The 18,225-nt window shown below is 32.8% G+C and overlaps 1 protein-coding gene across 7 annotated transcripts in view; it reads right to left on the bottom strand.

Annotated features, from left to right (window-relative positions):
• The window catches only part of LOC142318955 (uncharacterized), a 231,678-nt gene that overhangs the window by 146,871 nt on the left and 66,582 nt on the right, over window positions 1-18,225 (bottom strand). The gene's annotated exons all lie outside the window — the stretch shown is intronic.

An 18,225-nucleotide genomic window follows, 5' to 3' on the forward strand; every position in this document is an offset into this window, starting at 1 on the left:
GCAACGTGTGTTTCGGTTGAAATTTCATAAGGAACCACCAAGTGACAATTCAATACGTACATGGTATAAACAATTCAGTGAAACTGGTTTTTTGTGCAAGGGAAAATCAACTGGTCGTCCAACCTCAACCTCAGAAGTCAATGTCGAACGTGTGCGTGCAAGTTTCATTCGCAGCCCGTCAAAATCGGCAAAGTAAACCGTCATAACGTGCTAGTTTGGGGAACTGAAAACCCACACGCTTATGTGGAACACATTCGGGATTCTCCAAAAGTTAACGTTTTTTGTGCGATCTCTCGTGAGGCAGTGCATGGGCCGTTCTTTTGTATGGAAACGACAGTAACCGGCATGATATACCTGATTATGTTACAATTATGGCTTATGCCTCAGCTACTCAACGACTTCATTTTCCAGCAAGATGGTTGTCCTGCCCATTTGCATAACGAGGTTCGACAGTACCTTAACACAACATTACCTCGGCGCTGGATAGGACGTGCGTCTGAAGAAGACCAACATATTATGCTGTGGCCACCAAGATCACTAGACCTCACGCCATGCCATTTCTTTCAATGCAATCAACTATATCGAAAATGACATGTTAGAACGAGTTTGGCAAGAGCTAGACTTTCGTGTTGCTGTGTGCCGTTCACCAGAGGAGCACATATTAAACATTTATAGATTTTAACAAAAACTGTTTGAGTCCCTGCATCATCTCGTACAACTTTCATTTAGGTAAGTGAAATACTTTTTTGTACTGAATTTTTGTAACTCCTAAAAACATTATGAAACGCTCTGTACATTTATATTTGCTTTTTTTAAAAGATATCATTAAAAGAAGGGAAGGTGGTATCAATTCGAATTAAACGTTGAAATTTTTTTATTTTTTATTTGTTACTATTTGAATTTATTATGATCTCGGGCATACTTCAAAACTTGTTTAATTTTGAAAGATATAAGGTGGATAAAATAGTGAGGAAAAATAACGCTCCCCAGAAATTAAATGAGATCGACTGATCGAAAAGCTAGCTACAAATCAGCGGGCCAACCGTTTATAAGGAAAGTTCCTAGATGACGGTCTTACATTCTCTAAAAAACACACTAAACTATGTATATATAGTTTTATTTTTTTTTAAATATATAAATACATATATATTTGTTTTAATAAAATATTGGTTTTATTAATACCGTACTAAAAAAAAAAACTGCAATTTTTTTCAAGTTGGCGTCAGACTTATTAAATTGACTGGTAGTTGAAGCGAAGGCTTCTTAACGCAGGCTTCGGGATGAGGAGTCGACAGAGAAAAAACGATCGTCACGCGCCAGCTGATCCCTCCGCTATGCCTACCGCGTGTGATGCAATCCAGCTGAACACATAGTATAGGAAAACAAGTGCTCAAACTTATAATGATTAAAACTTTAATGTTATATTAACATTTTTGTATGTTTTATGTAAATAAATTATTTTTTATAATAAAAACTATATACCCGACATGATCGTTTTAATTTTTTACTTTCATGGAAGTAATGTAATGTAATCTAATCGCGAAAAATTTCGGTTTTCAGATTTCAACGGAAATATCCATTTTGACTAGTTTCGGCGTAACGTTTGTACTTATGTATATCGCATAACTCAAAATCGATTAGCCGTAGTATGTTGAAATTTGGGATTTAGGACTATTGTAACATCTAACTGTGCATCTCCCCTTTTGATTGCAATCGACTTGACCAAAAATGTTCAAAATCCAAAAAAAAAATTGGATTTTGGAAGTTTTCTTAATTGTAGTGATAAGCCCTAATTGAGAGCTTTTCAACGATATATCATAACGGATACTGATTTTCATTACTTCCAAAGGTATAGCCAAATAAAAGTTTAATTAATGATAATATTGGATCTTAAATAAAACAAGGGGAAGGCACATCGGTTCTAATGCAACTTCATTTCCTTTTTTTTTTAATTTAAATATATTTTTTTATTAATAAAAAAATTATAAATTATTAGCCTGTCATTTTAAAAGAAGTTTTACAATAAATAATAATTCAATAATAACAATTAGTGAAATAAAATTTTATGTACTTTTAAAAATGTGTAAATGTAATTTAATAGGCATATAAGGAAGTCATGTGATGTCTACATTAGATTTGGTGAAACATCTGATTATTTAATATTAATTGCAAATTATAATTTAGAATCGATTTTATTTTTGGATTTTCTTAGCAAAATCTTCTAAAAATTGTATATTTATTAAAAAAAATAATAAATAATTATTTTTATTTATGTATTTGTTTCAGTCTACTTGATAACCAGATAAAACTTAGGAAAGATCCTCAACATTCCAAATATTGCTATAAAATTTAAGGACCGTCTCCTGTTTCGTTTTTGTTAATGGTTACATTATAATAATTTAAAAAAACGTAGTATTATATAGATATGACTTACGTTTATTTAAGGAGTAATAAAGGGAATTTTACTCTAACCTAATATTTCAGGTAAGATTATTGAATTAATAATTGTATAAATATTTGATGTTAATAAAAACTAATATTTCAGAGCACGTTCGTAACTGTCCTCTTTTATTAAAGAATCGGTGGATCGTATCTCACTTTCAAATGAAATAAGTTTAAATGAAGTGCAGCAAAAATGTGTATATGCAAATTGAATAGGCGGAGTACAAGGAAGTTCTGTGGTATCCACATCAATTTTTTTTTAATTTAGCACCGATTTGTAGAACATAAAAATGTAAATAAAAATGCCAATTTACTTGGTGATATGGTTCTCTCTTTTATCCGGTTCGAATCCTTCTAAGACGTGGTATAAACACATTATCACCCATCAGTAATTGTTATCGGGCGTCAGCCTGTTGTTTAACTAAATAAATAAAATTCATAGAACAGTGATTCGAAATTTAGAAACGCGTGAAAAATGTTCAACACACCGTAATTATAACTGAATATTTGGATGAAACGCAGAATTTAACACTAGCGTGGAAGTCGGCAACTATGACGTAATATAAAAGATTCAGTTAAAACGTATAATCCAAAGTTGGCAAATAAGATTACATATTGTTGATAAAAGTTTTGGAAATCAATTTAATTAAGGAGGAAAAATATCGACCTAATACGCCATTTTAAGTAATTTGAAAACGCTTCTTCTTTCTTTCCTGTTTAGTCTCCGATAATTACCGTTCAGATAATACTTCAGAGGATATGTATTAGTGTAATTTTGTACAGTCTCAGTTCGACCATTCCTGAGATGTGTGGTTAAAACCCAACCACCAAAGAACACCGGTATCCACGATCTAGAATTCAAATCCGTGTAAAAATTACTGACTTTACTAGGACTTGAACGCTGGAACTCTTGACTTCCAAATCAGCTGATTTGGGAAAACGCATTCACCACTAGGACCAACCCGGTGGGTAATTTGAAAACGCTGTACTAACAAAAATATAACCTACATGCAATCAAATTTATCAATAATTATCACAACGAACACCGCATTAGTTTACGGGGTAATATCGAGTGTTATGGAAAATTGCTGCATTTCAGAGTCCTACAAATCTATATATATATATATATATATATATATATATATATATAAATGTTAAGTTCATTTGTGTACGCTTCAAAAACTCAAAATGTTCTGCACTGATTGAGCTCAAATTTAAGCACGATATATAACCCTCATCAAAGATTGTTTTCATCTAAATCTATCTATCTATTTTTAATTTGTGCATTTTTAATTTGGAAATGTAAACAAAGGAAAACCAATCAGATCAATGCAAGATGGCCGCTGTCAAACACAACGACCAATCACAAAGAGCCCGTATGGCCGTTGCCAATGTAAACAAAATCACAACTGATTAAGTAACAAATTTCTTTGAATTATATTTAACAGCTAAAACATCTGTATTTTATTAAAAAAAAAAACAAAAAAAACACCAAAACAAAAAGAAAAGCCACCAAGAAGGATGACTTACAGTAAATAATTAAAACACCCAACCTTCTTATAGCCCAGCTAGACTTAAGACTATGCAAACAAAAAAAGTCGAAATAACCAAATACACAAAAAATAATATCCCTACATAATGACCAAAAAATCCTTTGTTAGGTTAAATATTCACTTTTGTCTGAATATACAGAAGGCATTTACAACGAAGCATTGATAAATATTGAAGACAAGTGCTTAGCTAATGCAAATAAACTTCTTAGTCAACTGGGAATGCCAGCAACCACCCGAGCTGCGATTGCTTCATTTGATGTGGATTTACGCCGGGAACAGAGTTACAACATTGGTGATCTTCAGTCATATGTCCAATCAAACATTTCCAAATTAACGCGTTAACAGAAAGGCATTTATGATCGCATAATGCAAATGATAAATGACGGAGTTGGGGGGACCTTCTTCTTGGATGCGCCAGGAGGAACTGGGAAAACATTCCTCATTAGACTGATTCTAGCAACGGTTCGATCAAAAAATGACAAAGCCTTAGCTCTTGCTTCGTCTGGAATAGCTGCGACATTGTTACCAGGTGGAAGGACTGCGCATTCAGCTCTGAAGTTGCCATTAAACATGCAAATCATTGAGACTCCCACGTGCAATATTTCCAAAGCATTCTGTATGGGAAAAGTATTACAAAAATGTAAACTCATTGTCTGGGATGAATGCACGATGGCACATAAAAAATCGCTTAAAGCTCTTGATCGATCGTTACGAGATTTGCGTGGAAACGTTCAACCATTCGGGAATACTTTGATATTGCTCGCAGGAGATTTTAGACAAACATTGCCTGTAATTTCTCGATCGACACCAGCAGATGAAATAAATGCTTGCCTGAAATATTCAACACTGTGGCGACACATACGTACATTGCAGTTGACTACGAATATGCGTGTCCAGTTGCAGAATGATCCATCAGATGAGGCATTCTCACGACAGTTATTGGACATTGGAAACGGACAGCTGCCAGTCGATGAGACGTCTAGACGAATGTCATTTCCTGATAATTTTTGTAATTTAGTAACATCGAAAGAACTGATCGAAAAAGTATTTCCTGATATTCAAATTAATCATAGAAATCACGATCGGCTCAGTGAACGAGCTATCCTTGCCACAAAGAATAAAGATGTCTATCAACGTAATAATGATATTCAATCCAGCATTCAAAGTGAGGAAATTACATACAGTCGATAGACACCGTTGTGGAAGCAGATGAAGTATTTAATTATGCAACGGAATTTTTAAACTCACTAGATCTGCCAGGGATGACACCACACATATTAAAATTGAAAATAGGTGTGCCAATTATCCTGTTACGGAATATTAATCAGCCAAAACTCTGCAACGGCACGTGACTTGCAGTTAAGAAATTGATGAATAACGTAGTGGAAGCAACGATTTTAACGGGGCCTTTCAAAGGTGAAGATGTCCTCATTCCTCGAATACCCATAATCCCGACCGATACACCATTTTAATTTAAAAGATTGCAATTCCCAATTCGATTGGCATTTGCAATCACAATCAATAAAGCTCAAGGTCAATCTTTAGAATTGTGTGGTTTAGATTTAGATGCGGATTGCTTCTCACATGGGCAACTGTATGTTGCGTGTTCCCGAGTTGGCAAACCAGATAGCCTTTATATCTACGCAGACAGTGGAAAAACAAAAAAATATTGTATATCCACAAGTATTGCAAAATTAAACTTCTATGAACCGTATGCTTTGTTTTGTTTCTCATTTCTCATCCATGCAACCACAATGTGCCACAGCGAAGCGTGGCGGGTACAGCTAGTTAAATATAAAAACATCCGGCAGATAAGTCATAATATCAGTCCGTATTGCTTTGCAGAATGCTGTTTTTATAATCTGCGCACATGATTTTTTTAACTTCAGAACCGTTTGTTTACACATAACTCAAAATAAATATGGTAAGATAAATAAATAAATATGGTAAGTAAAATAAATACTGTGGAGTTTCAAAATACAGTTCAGTAATAATAAAGAGTAGAACATAATTCTAAGAACGATGAAATAATCGTCAAAAAGAAAATTAATCATAAATATTTATGCTTAAAATGCTCTTTTTTTTAAAGATAGCAGTTCGTAAAATAAATTCATTACAAATAAATGTTGCTCGCGCATTTCAAAACGCAAATATTGTTATCTTGCAGTACAATTAGAAAAAAAATCTATACTATAAATTGTTTTATTTACTTCTTAATCATGCTGAAGGATCTACAGATGGATTTCGAAAACTTCAACGAAAATAAAATTCAATAAACAGTGTTTTTATTTAACCTTTCGAAGATAGAAATTTCTAACATGTTAAAAAAAAAAACACAGGAGGGCTGAAGAAACTGACCTATAAAATACTTTTAGGTCTCTACTGGGTTCAAGGTAAGACAAAAATGTGCCAGACACTCTTAAAATAAATAAACGACTGAAAGATCTTCTGAATTTATTTGAGAATTTTAATCGACCATAAAAATATATAATAATTTTTAACAGAATTGCAGCACACATGCAGATTAAAGTCCGCAATGAAACTATCAGCTTTTATAATAAGTATGTATTTTAAAATCAATAACTACAAGAGTTATAAATAACTCTTGTTATAAATATTTGTTATAAAAGTTTTGCGTGACTACATTAGATTATCTTAGCTGTCACAGTTTTATACAGAAGTATGATAGTTTCATTGAAACAGAATAAATTACAAATAAACGAGTATGAATTAAATAGAGTAAACTGCAGCGGAAAAATAATCCTGTAAAGTATTAAAGCAAATGCAAATAACTCTGACGTTCTGAGAATAATATTAAAGTTTATTCCTAGAACGAATGATATTACTCAAAGACAAAATAACGACATTATTTCATAAAAAGAAGGCTTTCTTTTTCCTGTTTAGCCTCCGGTAACTACCGTTTAGATAATTCTTCAGAGGATGAATGAGGATGGTATGTGTGAGTGTAAATGAATTGTTGTAGTCTTGCACAGTTTCAGTTCGACCATTCCTGAGATGTGTGGTTAATTGAAACCTAACCACCAAAGAACACCGGTATCCACGATCTAGTATTCAAATCCGTGGAAAAATAACTGGATTTACTAGGACTTGAACCCTGTAACTCTCGACTTCCAAATCAGCTGATTTGGGAAGACGCGTTAACCACTAGACCCAACCCGGTGGGTTATAAAAAGAAGGCTAATAATATTTAACACACGCACCGCAATCTATAAGTTATCGACAAATGAAAGACTACAGTTTTAATGAGGATTTTTAACTGGGATTATACTCAAACCCTCGTAATTTGTTTTTCTTCAACACAAAATGTTTTGTCAATATTAAATCAAAATAGTGTCATAATATTGGAAGTCTGTTAGATGAACCCCTACGTCCAAATTATTCGACAATCAGTAGAATTCACATTCAAATTCAATTAAATTTCCAAGTAAATTTTTTTTATTTAAAGCTGCAACTAGTATTTTTTATACCTTTTTTATTACGACTTTAGTAGAAAAATCTAGCAGTTTCCATACTGCATTTTGAACAGAATCGAATACTCAGCCGTTCGCATACCAATGTGCCAAGCAAACCGAAATTCAGGTGATATTCAGACCTGTAAGCGGCGGGCACCTTCAATCGATTCACCAGAGGGACTGCCTGTAAAATAAGCATTATTACCCACAGATAAAACAACCAAGTTTAATGCTCGTTGTATCACAGTTGCTTCATATCCGTCAGAGCCGTAAAAAAAAGGAACGGTGTAAAACAATAAATTAATGAATCCTCACTGTAGAAAAAATTATACATCAATACAGAGTGATACAAAATTGACCTAACAACTTTGAAGGCATACAGATGTTTATTCAAAATACCTAATAATTGGTTGACGAGTCTCTTATAACAAATTTAGACTCTGGTAATACGATATCATAAATTTTTTCACTGCAGGTGCAATCGAGGCCCGTTCAGTCCAGCCAGCAAAATTGTACTTTCACAGGTGAAGAGCTGTGAAAGTACAATTTTGCTGTGAAGAGCTTGCACTTTGTGCCATTTGGATTCACGAAACAAATATTGTTTTCATATCCAGTAAGTTAAGGAACCTCCGACGAAATCTAAAATTTACGCTTGGCAGCAGAATTTTACTGAGACCGCTTGTCTTGTTCGAAATGAGATATCAACAAGTCTCCCGCCTGTTTCTGACGCTACTGTGGAAGATGTCAGGGTGAACTTTGTGCGCAGTCCTCATAATCAACGGGACATGCTTATAGTGTAACAAGCATTTTACAAACGACCGTCTGGCGTGTGGCGTAAACGCTTGAACTTGAAACTGTACAGATATACTTTTGCAAGAAATTATTGATGCGAATAAAATAACTTGTTACGAATAGTATGGAGAGAAGTCAAACCGGATAAAGGGAAACAGACGTTCCTGAAAATCAACAACTTCAGTGATGAATCGATTTTTATGTTATAACGATAAACAGCAGGACCTCTTCTTTTTATCTTTCTTTATTTTTCTGTTTAGCCTCCGGAACCATCTTAAAGTAATACTTCAGAGGATTAACGAGGATTATATATATGAATGAACATGAAGTGTAGTCTTGTACAGTCTCAGGTCGATCGTTCCTGAGATGTGTGGTTAATCGATATCCAATCAGCAAAGAAAACCGGTATCCGCAATCTAGAACCACCTTAAAGTATTACTTTGATAAATGAGGATGATGTTATGTAAATGAAGTGTAGTCTTGGACAGTCTACCCACCGGGTTAGTCTAGTGGTTAACGGGTCTTCCCAAATCAGCTGATTTGGAAGTCGAGAGTTACAGCGTTCAAGTCCTAATAAAGCCAGTTATTTTAACACGGATTTGAATACTAGATCGTCGATACCGGTGTTCTTTGATGGTTGGGTTTCAATTAAGCACACGTCTCAGGAATGGTCGAACTGAGAATGTACAAGACTACACTTCATTTACACTCATACATAACATCCTCATTCATCCTCTGAAGAATTATCTAAACGGTAGTTACCGGAGGCTAAACAGGAAAAAGAAAGAAAGAAAAAGTCTCAGGTCGACCGTTCCTGACAAGTGTGGTTAATTGAAATCAAACCACCAAAGAATTCCGGTAACCACGATCTAGTATTCAATTCGTAAAAACGTAACTAACTGCCTTTACTAAGATTTGAACCTTAGGACTCTTGACATCGAAATTAGATGATCTACGATGACGAGTTCACCAAAAACCGGGTTGACTACACCAACCCGTTGGATTAAACAGCAGGACCTGTGGCAGCGGAAAATCACTCGAATCTCAAGTTCGTGAGTCCAAAATTGAATGTCTTTTACGTACTTAGCAAAGTTAAAATGTACGAGACGTGCTTGTTCATTAAAAATGCTATAAACAATGTCTGTAATTAGAAATGCTAGAAAAATTTATCATTTCATAGTAAGACGCTTACACGGTACACACCACACTACCGGAAGGAACTAAGTCAGGGATTTTCTCGATGAGGATTTCCCTGTCGGTGGATCTATCGAGGTGGCCGAATTCACACTCATGTGATTTCCCGGACCGACACCCCTCGATTTTATTTTATAGGGTTCTATTAAAGATGAAATATTTGTTCCGTTAATTTAAGACCTTGTAACTAAAAAAAGAACGATCATCATCTCAGCTGTCGGAAACGCTGAATCGAGTTTACCAAAGAAATTATTTAATAGTATCGAACCACAGTGATTGCCTTACAAAGCAAAGTGATAAGGTTTACAGTAAAACTGTACGTGGTGGAACGATTTTGTATAAATTCTGAATGAATTTCTATACTCCATCAAAACTATATCATTTTAGAATCTCTCCCACTATACATTCAAAGAAGATAGACTTAGTTTTAATGGTTATTAAAATAAATAAAAACAAAAATGACAAAATTTTAATTAATGTTAAATAAACTGATATTAATTTAAAAAATCATTTGAACATACATCAGACGTGCTATAATAAACAGAAGTACAAACGTATAAAAACAGGATGGATTCGGTCCAAATAATCAACCATTTGTTTATTTCATTAAGAGCAATCAAATAAAACTTAACTGTCGGATGACATAAAATTAATGGTAAAAAAAATAACAAGCATTTTATATTTACATTAAAATATTTTTTAAGCTCATTCTACGTTAAAATATTTTTAAATAAAAATCATTTAATGGGAAAATTCATTAAAAGCATATAAATAAATTTCAGACGTCAATTAGAAGTTAATTTTAAATATATCAGTAAAAATACTTCGGTACGTATTACTCTATTTTTGTACGTAATATACATCAGAGTTCAAATTACGAAAATGAGTGAATATTACGTAAATAAATCTTATTGCATAATTTTCGCACGTTACAAAATTACATAAAAGTAGATCGATGAAATTTAATAATACATAAATCATTAGGGAAGAATCGATAAATGTAGATCCATGTAACAAGAAACTTAATTTTACTCGTACAACGTAACACGGTGATCACATTTCTTCTAAAGTTCTCATTAGAAGTTAAGTTTAATCGATGAACTATTTTTATCTCTAATATTAAGATTTCGGCCGTGCTTTTACAAATGGTTTTCATAAATTATGACGTGATTTAAAAAAAAAAAAATTATATAATTACAATACTAATATGAAGTATAATAGCTTAACTAGCTTGCCTTGCTAGGGTTTTTTTGTCTTCAGTTATTTGACTGGTTTGATGCAGTTCTCCAAGATTTCCTATCTAGTGCTAGTCGTTTCATTTCAGTTTACTCCCTACATCCTACATCCCTAACAATTTGTTTTACATATTACACGTTGCCTACCTGCACAATTTTTTCCTTCTACCTGTCCCTCCAATATATAAAGCTACGCTCCAAACATATACTTTCAAAAATCTTTTCTTGACGTATAAATTAATTTTTGATGTAAACAAATTATATTACTGACTGAAGGTTCGTTTCGCCTGTGCTATTCGGCATTTTTATATCGCTCCTGCTTCGTCCATCTTTAGTAATTCTACTTCCCAAATAAGAAAATTCTTCTACCTCCGTAATCTCTTCTCTTCCTATTTTTACATTCAGTGGTCCATCTTCGTTATTTCTACTACATTTCATTACTTTCGCTTTGTTCTTGTTTATTTTCACGCGGTAGTTCTTGCTTAGGACTTCATCCGTGCCGTTCATTGTTCCTTCTAAATCCTTTTTACTCTCGGCTAGAATTACTATATCATCAGCAAATTACAAAGAAACTATCACGATTTACTGAATTTTGTTTATTTGTATTTTACATATTTCATTTCTATTTGTAGTTTTACCCGGACGAACAAATAAGTTCACAAGAAACTCATAAACAAATCATGCTTATAGATTTTTATCAAATTTGAACTACGGTCTTCTGAGAACAGAAATATGTATATTTTTACCCAAGCAATATATCAGTAAAAAAAATAATATATCGCTATAGTAGATAATGCCGTTTTTCGTTTGTGTTACTTGAAAAAATTTACAACAGGACAGTCAGAGAAATGTCTTGTAGATAATACTGTACATTAAAATAAGTACGCGCATTGAAGTGTAGGCTCGAAGATAAGTAAAAAATACACACAATCGAATTGAGGGCCTCTTTTTTTTAAATCTGTTAATGATTAAGTATGTAAAATCGCTGGTTATAACAAATAATCTCATAAACGAGAGATTATGATAACAATATTAAAAGGGATCCCTAACTCATTATAACTCTGGAAAGGAGATGAAATGCGATAAAAATATTGAGAATCGTCGACGTAGTACAAAAGATCTCATCATATATAATAATAAATCAACAACTCCTACAGTCTTTCAGTAAATGTTTTATACCAATATAAAACATTGTCGGAGTCGGAGGGTGCGTGGGCGGACAGGCACGCGCTGAGAGCCTAGGGGGTTCCCCGAACGGATGGGGATCGCCCAGGTGCGATGAGGTCGTGGGCCCTCCGCTCCCGCGTCCGATGGTGACCCGTGAGGTAAGTATACTATAGTGTTCGATTGTCTGTGAGGCGTTTGTTTATGTGATTGGATATGACTGACTTTGACGTGATATGTGGAGTGTGCGGCGTGAGGTATCTTTTCTGAGTGATGATTGGATGTTGTGGAGTGTGTGGTGAGATGGAAGTGTGGGTGATGTACCAGGAAGTGTGGGTAGCCAGGAGTGAAGGTTTAATCGGTAGCGCGCAGGAACACATACGCATTTAATAACATCTTGCGGAACCTGTAAGCAAGCCAGACACTGTCCAGACGCCCGTAAATGAGGTTCCTCCAACTCTTACACGCATGGGTTAAAACAGAATGATATCGTTGGATGCGTTTTTGTTGTAAATAATAGAACCTACACGTTCGGTCTTCCTGATATTTATAAGTGTCTACAATGCTGAACAGTACGTCATCAATAGTCTTTGAATATCATAAACCCAAAATACCGTCACATCCTTATCTGCAGCGATTCGTGTAGTACACTCCAAGCTTTATAAGATTTGTACTCTAGACATGCTAACGTCACCGAAATTCATAATGCAATCGTTGAGTTGAACCGTCGTAACACACAAAGTGAGTTTCTGTTGAATCCCTAGCCATCTGGGAATCACGGTTAATGAACCGCATATAGACGACCGTCTTTCACCACCAGTTACTAATACCGATTTTATTATTCTGTTATACACACTTTTCAAGGAAGATGGCAAGGTTACTGAACTGCTGCAATAGATACTCTGATACATCAAGGATACATTATTTTTTTTCTATTTAGCCTCCAGAACCACCGTAAGGTATTATTATACTTCAGAGGATTGATATGTATGAATGTAAATAAAGTGTATACAGTCTCAGGTCGACTGTTCCTGAGAGGGTGTGATTAATTGAAACCGAACCACCAAAACATTCAAATCCGTTTAAAAGTAATTGACTTTGCTAGGGATTTGTACCTTAGAACTCTCGATTTCGAAATCAGCTGATTTGCGATGACGAGTTCACAACTAGACCAACATCTAGGTGGGTTACATCAGGATACTGTACTGCCATAAAACTCGTCAATCCGGAATAACCGTCGTAGGAAATTAATATTTACAGCTGAATACCTAATGAATCAGACCGATACCGCCAGTTTGTGTTCGTTGCGACTGCCGACTAACACCACATCTTTGTGAACTGCTTGTGTTATGCGGTATTGCGTCGGAAATTTAAATTAGTGGCTAATATTCGAGAAAGAAACGATCAGAGTTTATGGAATCGTGTTAATTCTTAAAGCTGGACATCTATATTCGATTATTTGATAATATTTAATATGTTTTTTTAGTATTTTATATTGCGTTTTACCTTTTCATACTTTTCCTGTGTTACTGTGGGGTTTGCTTGTTAATTTTATTTAGTTTATATATTCTTAGTAAAAAATGAAATAAAAATAAAAACAATAGACATTTTAATATTGCTTCTATGTCTTTTGTCAGAACGCAGACAAAGTTATGCGATCTAACAATAAATAGATTACAGTAGTTGCATTTGCATGAGAAAATATTTTAGTTATTTTTTTATTCAAAGCATAATTTCCGGTCTCTGTACATGTGTAAACACACAGTGTATTTACTATTCCTTACACGTTATGCAAACGACAATTTTTTTTCGTACAACTAAGTATTAATAAGTTATCTACAACAAAAAAAAGAAGTCAATGGAAGTCAACTTTTGCTAACTAAAGTTTTTTTTCTAAAACAAAGGATCGGATTTATAACACGTTGTAAATTCTGAACAGAAATTATAACATATGACGCTAAAAATTTAGCAAAAAAAACGTTAAAAATGAATTTGATGATAAAATTGTAGTCGCGAATCAGTTGATTTTAGAAATCGAAGGTTCTGAAATTCAAATTCTAATAAAAGTAAATTGCTTTTAAACCAATTTTAAATAGAAAATGTCACTTTTATCTTTAATACTGCATATCTTCCGATCTACGCAATGTATTGATACAAATAAATATGGAAATTGAAGGGTTTGATCTAGCTTTAATGAAAAATCGTGAGGTATTTAATGTAGCGTTGCAGTTTTTGGCTTTTGATCATTTTGTGACGAGGTATTGAAATTTTTAAAGATTAAAACTGCAACATGTATCATCCTCTGTCAGTTTAATCCAAGATTTTTTTTTTTGTTTGCGTTGCAAAATTTCTTTTTGATCTGTTTTGGGTTCCATTGCGTGACTTAGTTTACTCTAATGTTATTCTGTTATTATAATAGCAGTTTCATTTATTGTTTTTAAACGTGGCATATCTTATTGGGTTAGGCATAACATGATCTTGGGTTGAGAAAACTACAACCGAAGATCATGGTATGCCACGTTTAAAAACAATAATAGTAACTGCTATTTTTAAGAGCGCGTCTTAAAAACAGTAATTGCAATTATTATTTTTAACAGATGATAAGTTTAAAGATTATGGGAGCGCTAGAAAATTTTTGATTCTCAATGTGGGCGGCGAGCGAAAAAAATTGAGAATCAATGGTTTAAACGTACCATAATAATTAAAAAAATTCGTGAAACAAACTTTTAAAAAATTCAGATTCCTTTTTAATACAATTATGAACATGGTAGTGGTTTTTTTAACATTATCATCAAAACAAATTAATTAAATAAAGTAAGGGATTTAAACACGTTATAAATCGATAAAATTTAACGGAGGTAGTTGGAAAATCAAGGAAAGACATAATCCTATAGCGATAAACAATTTTAAAATATTAAGAGCAAAATTGCAGAGCGCGGGACGTCAGGTTGTTTCTATCATATAATCGTAGCTCAAATAAGTTAAAATTTTACAACGCTCTTCATTCATGAAACCCATGAAAATAATATTTTTAGGTTATGTACTCAGAAAAGAAAAGATGAAATGAAGAATATATCTACCGTAAGTAACAGGCAGTTCTATATTTAAACTAACATTCCACCACGGCTTTAATATACGACACGCAAAACAAAATTCTAAAATATTTAAATCGTCTGCTCATAAATTAGGTTAAAAAAATTAACACACATTTTATTTTACGATTTAAGAACAAAAAAATAACTATCCTTTGTAAATTACATAATTTTAATTTAAACATCCGTATCGCGTGACAAGACGTACAGACAGAAAAATTCACATAAACAATATAGAATACACAGTTATTTTATTACAGCAGTCGGGAAATAACAACTTGTACAAGGCCCAGATGCTAATAACAGAATAACATTAGAATAAACGAAGTCACGCAATGGAACGCAAAAAAGATCAAAAAGAAATTTTGCAACGCAAACTGAAAAAAAAAGCCAAAAAACACCAACTTTCTTTAAATAAAGAAAAAGGGTACCAGATTAAATAAACAATACTTTTAATTGAGCATAGAAGGGGTTAATTCTTAATTCTACAATCTAGTTCATAAGCGAATAATAAACTGTAAATCCGATATGAAATAACCAAACCATAATAAATTTTGATTAACGGTAAACCGCCATGTATAAAAAACTGCATTAAATTTTGAACCTATTTTAGGTAGATTTCATAAGAAAGCTCTACCTATTGTAATGGGTACCATGATTCGACTTCCGGAAAATTTCCATATATCTTCCAGTTTCACATATACCAGACCCCAAAACTTCAAAGTTTTTTATATATATATATATATTTCATTTTCTTGTGGACACGATAACTACCATAATTTTGCGCCAATGACTTTCAAATTGTTGACTAAAAATAACTCGACCCGAAATCTCGGTCGAGCTCGTTAACGGCTAAAATTGGACCATGGGGGTGGAAATGAGTGTCTTTTTCGAAAAAAAACAACAAAATATCGCTGTAACCTTCTTATTAATTAAAATATCGAATTCGCTAACAGCTCCTACGATTCTTTGGATAAGGGCCTAAAACTTATCTAAGTAAAGTTTTTTATATCACCAATCCTTGGCCCAGGTGGTAGAACAAATGGGGTTTCGAAGACAAAAAAATTATACCTCCCTTAATAGGCACAGCATCGAATCTGTTTAAAGTAGTCATTTCATTAGTCCTTTTAAACATTACAAAACCAACGAATTCGATATTTTTCTTGACAAGAAAGTTAAAGCGCGATATTTTGTTTTTTGTTTTTTCGAAAAATCCACCCCATTTCCTCCCCCATGGTCCGATTTTGGCCGTTAACGAACTGCTCCGAGATTTTGGGTCGAGTTATTTTTAGGCAACAATTTGAAAGTGATTGGCGGAAAATTACGGCAGTTATCGTGTCCACAAGAAAGTGAAATTATATATAAACTTTTGAGCTGACGGTAGTTTTGTGGTTTGGGGAATGTGAAACGCGAAGATATGTCGAAATTTTCCGGAAGTAGAATCATGATGAAGTCTACCTAAAACCGAAATTTTAAAGAATAGCTCAAAAGTATTGAATAATTACATTTCAAATAGTTTGTTTTACTTTTTTTTTTTTTTTTTTTTTTTTTTTTTAATTTTTTTTAGGCCTAAAAACTTCGCTTCCATTAAGATCCGCAAGGAAAAAAACGTGCATTCAAGAAAATAAAAAAAATAACTGCAGAGAAAAAGTAACAACTATTGAACATCTACAAAATCAAGAAACGTATATTATATTTTAATGCGAATTTTACAAAAAAATTTTCTTGAAGTTTTAAAAAAATATTAAAATGATTCCAGAGTATATATAAAGAAATAATTACGATATAATAATCCAGTATGAATTACACAAATAAAAAAGAAATTATAAAATAAAAATATATCATCGTGAAACATGACAAATAACATACTAATAGAATTTGACGATCTCCTTTATTCTTTTGAAGTAAATCAGAGTTGCATCTTCATGGATGATGATACAAGGTTTACAATAAAGATAGTTCATAACATTTCTATTTACGAGAGAAAGTAAAAAATTAATTAAGAAGTGACATGACTTCGTGAGTAAGAAAAGTTACTACGAACACAGTTAAGTGTGTAATAAAAATATTATAAACCTATAAAGTACTAACTTGAAAAGAAGACTAAAAGAAAAGAAATATAAGGGAGTCTTGAGTAAAAACGGTAAATTCCATCTACAACGTAACAAATTAAAAATAAGAATAAATGACAAAAAAAAGTTTAATAAACCGAATCCACGTCAGAACACGCAAACAAACAATAAAACAAAATATGACCGACGAGACTGACATTTACTCATATAACCGGGAAATATTAATGGAGAAAAATTTGTTGCGGTTTTTCGTAAATGTTATTATAATGTCTAGCAGTAGAAAAAAAAATGATATAAACTTTTTATTACCAAGTAAAGAAAGATATTACTTAACAAATTAATCACATCCTTTGCATTATCTATTCGTATTACGCACACTATATCAACATTAAGAAAACGCTTAATAATTTCAGTTATAAAATGATATAAACATTAAGTAGGAAAAAAATTATTAAATCGTATACTTGTAATAACGTATAAAAAAAAGACGTGATATGAATCTAAATGTTCATAATAAGTGATGTTAAACTTAGCTGTATAATATATCAGTTTAAGTAAAAAATTATTGACAACGTAATGAGAGGTTATCGACCCTTCAATCTTTATCTTCCGATTCCATAGTCCACGAGCAACCGTTGACCAAGCCAAGTTGTTTTTAACATAAAAAAAACACACACAAAATAAACCGAAAGGTTAAAATAAGATAAGAAAAAGATACAACGGCATCAGTATATCCTGAGAGGCGAGCCATGTGTATTCGTGGTAAGGTGGGATGTTATTTCGAGCGCAGGATTGTTATTTTAAAAAGAGGATAAATAAAACCTGTGCCGTACTTTGTCCTCTTAACAAACGTACAGACAACTTAAAAAAAAAAAAAACATATGCCATCGTAAATAATCACCCGAAACAATATTAGATACTTTTTCATAAATTTTATTCTAATCTAATTTTAAATTTATATATATATATATATATATATATATATATACTATTTTTTAATGTAAATATAAAATAATTCCCGATCAATAGAGACTTTAGTTATTTATAAAATCAAAACTAACTGTGCTTTCAAAAAGAACGTCTTTGTTTCACAAATAGATCGTACTCCGTACAGAGGCATATAGCCTAGAAGCTATATCATTTTTTATAGCCTTCTCTATCTGATGGGTAATACAGAAAACGCTGTGCTTTCCACTGCTCTGATAAAA

Source organism: Lycorma delicatula, chromosome 2 (genome assembly GCF_047948215.1).
Source record: "Lycorma delicatula isolate Av1 chromosome 2, ASM4794821v1, whole genome shotgun sequence".
Taxonomy (NCBI): domain Eukaryota; kingdom Metazoa; phylum Arthropoda; class Insecta; order Hemiptera; family Fulgoridae; genus Lycorma; species Lycorma delicatula.